Source organism: Podarcis filfolensis (assembly GCF_964270895.1).
Source record: "Podarcis filfolensis genome assembly, chromosome: 6".
Lineage (NCBI taxonomy): Eukaryota > Metazoa > Chordata > Lepidosauria > Squamata > Lacertidae > Podarcis > Podarcis filfolensis.
In genome coordinates this window covers 71,616,856-71,622,196 of record NC_139609.1, presented here as the reverse complement: position 1 = coordinate 71,622,196, position 5,341 = coordinate 71,616,856, and positions in this window count along the sequence as shown.

Genomic DNA, 5,341 nt, shown 5'->3' with positions numbered 1-5,341 from the left:
CAGAGATGGTGATGGACCCATGGTCATGCACTGAGCTTCAGTGGAAGCCTGGTCTCCCAGGTCCTCATCTGACAGTCTTACTACACTGGCTTAACTTCCTGGCTGATGGCAGAGATCAAAATGTGCTTTCCTTTAAGCTTTCCAGCCCTAGGTCAACTGGAAGTTGGAAGAGAGTATCCTTTCTGACAGGTAGGCAAGCAAGGTCCCTGCAATTGTTCCTTCTCTGGTTGATGGATGGGGCCAGATTGCTCTCCCCTTTGCCATGATGTACTTCTTGGAAAGGTGTGTAGCCTCCCAGTGGTCCTTGGTCCCCTGGTCAATGTCAGATGCTTGAACATGCTTCCCTGTCATCCTCCATGTTCTGTGGCATGTGCAGAGGACTTCCAAAAAAGAAGAATGGTGACTACAAATTATGGGAAGCCAGAAATGTGCAGACCTCTGATTTTATGGATGTCTGTGGACCACACTGTCAATTTCATCACTGTCATTCCCCCAGCCTAGGATGTTTTGGGCTTACTTAGACCAGAGACGATCTATGCCATGGTCAATGTACCATCCGGTCTTAACAGTATTCTGGCTTCTGTCAAGCCTACACGTCCTCCTGCTTAGTACTTTTTATTTAGTAACCACTTGAAATTCCAATGCAGAGCTTTCTTTCCTCCAGCGTTGTGTCTTTTTTATTGTGAACCTGGGAGCAGGGACTGTCTTACTACTGATATGATACCCATTTCTTTCATCTCAACCCTGCACCTTCAGCAGTGCTAAGAAGAATAAGTCCCCTTTGAGCATTATTACAGGGTAGAAAAGAGGATGTGAATTTAGAAATGCAGGAGTGGGGGTGGTAGAATAGGAACAGTTTTTTCCTCTCTCTGTCTCATCTTCTTGAAAGCCCACATCACCACACACTCGTGATTAGATAACAGAAGGTACAGAGCCATGTCTCACACTATTTGCTTAATTATCCATGCTTCTAGAATAATTAACAACTATGTTTATACACATCATTCCAGCAACTCCAGTTCTTACAGGACTTTGGCCATAAGGCTATTATTCAGTATGGGTTTTTTGCCAATTATTTTTATAGATTTTCCAAAGTTTAACCCAATTATACAAATTATACCCAAAATAAAAGCAGTATATTGCTAGTTCAGTGGCTGCTGATTTATAAATGGTACATTAGTCTAACTGAACTGGCAATATTTTGCCTTTTTATTCTGTGATAGGCCAGTTTATTGATTCCACATATTTGCAAACTACAAACTCTAAAAGTGAAATGTGCTTAACATATTAAGAATTATTCACTATCAAAACTGTACTTGTAACAGAAACTATCTTTTGATTATAAGTTCTGGGGGTGGTGGTACTATTACCACAATGCATTAGATGTGGTTTTATCACATTATTTTTCTCCAGAAATTAATCAAAATAAAGTTCTTATCCAACTGAAAGGCAACTTTTCTTTCCCATGGTTATAGAATATATCATATCTGCCCTCTGCTGGGGAGTTCCATTTATATGCAAACAGATAACACACTCGGGAGCAAACAACGTACAGTGGTACCTCGGGTTACATACGCTTCAGGTTACATACGCTTCAGGTTACAGACTCTGCTAACCCAGAAATAGTGCTTCAGGTTAAGAACTTTGCTTCAGGATGAGAACAGAAATGAGAACAGTGCTCCGGCGGCTTGGCAGCAGCAGGAGGCCCCATTAGCTAAAGTGGAGCTTCAGGTTAAGAACAGTTTCAGGTTAAGAACGGACCTCCAGAATGAATTAAGTACTTAACCTGAGGTACCACTGTATAATGCTGAAAACATATTTATGAACCACATGGGCAGATCCATGCTATACATTTAAAGCAGACTCAATGCATATTTAAAGCACATGACTTCATGCAAGGAAACTCTAGTTTGTTATGGGTGCTGGGAAAGGTAGCTCTGAAGGCTGCAGCATGCAGGGTGGGAAGTTTAATTCTTTTCCTCACCCACTAATCCTGATGCCAATTGCCTCCCTGCCAAACCTCCATGGGAACTTTCCTTCTGAAGCTAATAGCAGCAAATGTGGGAGGCGGGATTTCATTGGGATCGCAGCAGAGAAGAAAATGGCAAATGCTCCCTCCCCATTAGCTGTGGCTCTCATGTCAATCAGGCCCTATCCACCTGCTATTAATGTATAGATTATCTATGAGCAGATTAACACAAGGCTTGCACTTGCCCACCTGTTTAGGAAATTATGCTTGTAAGAAGCAACCATTAAATTGAGCAGATAAGTGTGGATATTGCTGTAAACTGGGATGGAAGGTGTTATGTACTGAGTTGAATAGGATCCAAACTGCAGCAGTCTGATTGGTCCTAGAACAATAGGATTCAGAATGCAGCAGTCTGATTGGTCCTAGAACAATGCAGCAGTATGATTGGTTGGCAGGAACCACCCAATCATGCTCCAGATAGAAGTGAATCCACAACTTGATTGGCTTACAGTAGAATTCCAGAATTAGCCAATCATGTGCAGCCCATTGTGTAAATAATGTATATAAAGCAGATACTTTGAGGGGACATTCATTCATTCCTCCTCACCTCTATGAGCTGAATAAAGAGCATGAAATCACTTTGCGACTCTGAGTATATTTCAGAAGGGAATACTCTAGATGTCATCTGAGGGGTCTCTCAGGGCCCTGCAATTCTTGGTTGTAAGACTGAGCTTTGTTCAGAAGAGGGTTAATAGGAACATGCACAACAAACGGAGATTGGTTTACGGTCACAGTGCAGTGATCAATGAGTCATGGCTTCCCCAAAGAATCCTGGAAATGTAGTTTGTTAAGGGTGTTAAGAGTTGTTAGGAGGATCCTGTTCCCCAAAGAGAGCTATAATTCCCAAAATGGTTTAGCAATTAATCTCTTTTCCCAAGGTCCTCTTAGAATTGAAGCAGGGACAGAGATAATGTATCCAAACAATTCCCAGCTTCCATAACAAAGTATGCTTCCCAAGATTCTTGGCTGTTAAAAATGGTTTAATACTGCTTTCAGTGTATAGTGCAGACAGGGCCCCTATATGTCAGAAATAAAGTTTCTGTCCTAGCCACACCTTCTCAGTGGCATGATATTTTTATGGGGATGGAATGATTGGTGTGTTTTTACAGAATCTTCAAGGGAACCACCCTCCCTTGCCATCCGAAGTGGTTTCGTCCAGAAAAAGGTTTGCAGCAAAGTGAGAAATTGGCCTAAAAAATAGAAACTAAGGGAACCACAGTAATCACCCAACTAGAAGAGAGATTCAAAAGCTTTTCTAATAATTTTATTGGGACGGGGGGAAGCTGTTATCCTCACGTTTCTACTCCTCTCGTGGTTATCTCCAGATAAGCACGGCTCGCGTAAAAAGAGAAAATGTGATGGCAAAACAAAATTAAATAAATATAAATCCAGCCAATATAAACACATGGTGCATTACTTAACTGCCTTGGCTTGATGTGCCTGCATGGGATTGGTTGTTCCAGGGGGCAGTAAATGGACTCATGATCTGAGCTGGCAACCTGCACATTACCAGCAAGTAGGAGACATAGACAATTACGCTAAAAGAGCCTCTAGTGTTTAAGGTACAATGCAGTATAGCAGACATATAAAACCTAGTGTCGTGGTAAATATCTATATTACAGGACTCAGCATGATCCCACCAGGGATTGCTATTGCATTTGTGGCTTAGTGCAGGACAAAAGGGCTGAGCAAACAAAGCACATTGTTACTGCACATGTGAACATAAATATAAGTGACTCGTATATAAAATGTGGGAGGGCAAAGCTGAGCCTGGTATATTAAGAACAGTTGTGGAGTGACAAATGTGCTCAAAACCATGATCTTATACATATTTCCTGGATTGCATCCTTCTTTGTTCTCTTTAGTTTAGTCCCAGGAACTGTTCTGGGCTTGACAATCACTGCATCTCACTGTTTTCATAATGCTGTAAAATGTTTTCATAATGCTGGAGATCTTGATGTTGTCCCTAGCCATGAGAAGAGTAAGGCTGTTGTAATCCAGGGCACATTTACTTCCAAATAAATATACACATCACTGAGATTCACAGAAAAGAAACCATAAAGCACAACTTCTGTCAATCACTCTACTACCAAGACAGAGGAAGCTGTGCCTTGTGAAATATTCCCACTTCTCTTAAAAAAAAACCCATAGTTATTTTGGGGACTGAATCTGGGAATCTTAGACCATGATAATTCATGGGAAACATATGGGCACAGGCCATGAAAACTTCAAAAGGTAAAAAAGGGCATCTTTCACTGTGTTAGCAAAATTTTATTTTTAACTGGATTCCTTTGATCATTCAAAGGCAAATCTCTGGGCTGGGTTCACTAAATCAAACAAACAGCACTTCAAAGCTATCACTGATGTGACGGTCTGTCTCTCTTCTCAAAGCTGCACGCCTTGATCGTTCAAGGATCACAGCAAAAGTTGGGCAGGATGGGCTGCAGTTCAGCAGACCACCTGCTTTGCCAGGACTAGCTCAAGACTGGTTCCTGAGGCAAACCACAAAATGGCACTCCTCCTCCCCACCAGGGAAGACGTGGTGAGTGAAAATCTAAATCAGGAGCAGAGAGGATGGGATAAAGATCTGTGCTGGGATGTGTTGTCCCTGTGGATCCTGCCATCCAAGGCGGTCGCCTCACCTTGTCTCATGACTGGGCCGGCCCTGAGCTCTGCATATCTGCTCCAATTCCTGGCATCTCCAGGTGAGACTGAGCAAAAGATTCCTGCATTGCAGGGGGTTCAGTTGTTTCCCAAACAGCTGCTTTTGGACTACAATTCCACTCATCCCTGACCACTGGTCCTGCTAGCTAGGGATGATAGGAGTTGGGTCTGCAGCTGTTTTCGGAGTGCAAATTTGGGAAACACTGGGTGACCCTTGTGGTCCCTTCCAACTCTACAGTTCCACGGTCTGAAACCCCGGAAAGCTCCTGCCAGTAGAAAATGCTGAGTTCATAGGCGGGCCAATGGTCCATTTCGTCTCCTCTGTCGCTGAATCTGCTCTCCTGCTTTCTCACCGCGGCTACCTCGGAAAATCCCTTTCTCGACCTCTGAAATCTGGAGGCTGCCTATGCATAGTTGTCAACGTTTCCCTTTTTTTAAGGGAAATTCCCTTATTCCGAATAGGATTCCTCGCAAGAAAAGGGAAACGTTGACAGCTATGTGCCTATGCCCTGGAAGGAGAGGCATCCCGAAATAAAAACACAGCCGAAACCCAAGGACGCGGAGGCGCAACACCCGTTCCCCTCTCCCTCCGCCCACCGGCGCGGAATCCCCGATCCAAGGCCCAGCGAGCCGCCGCCGCCGCGCGCT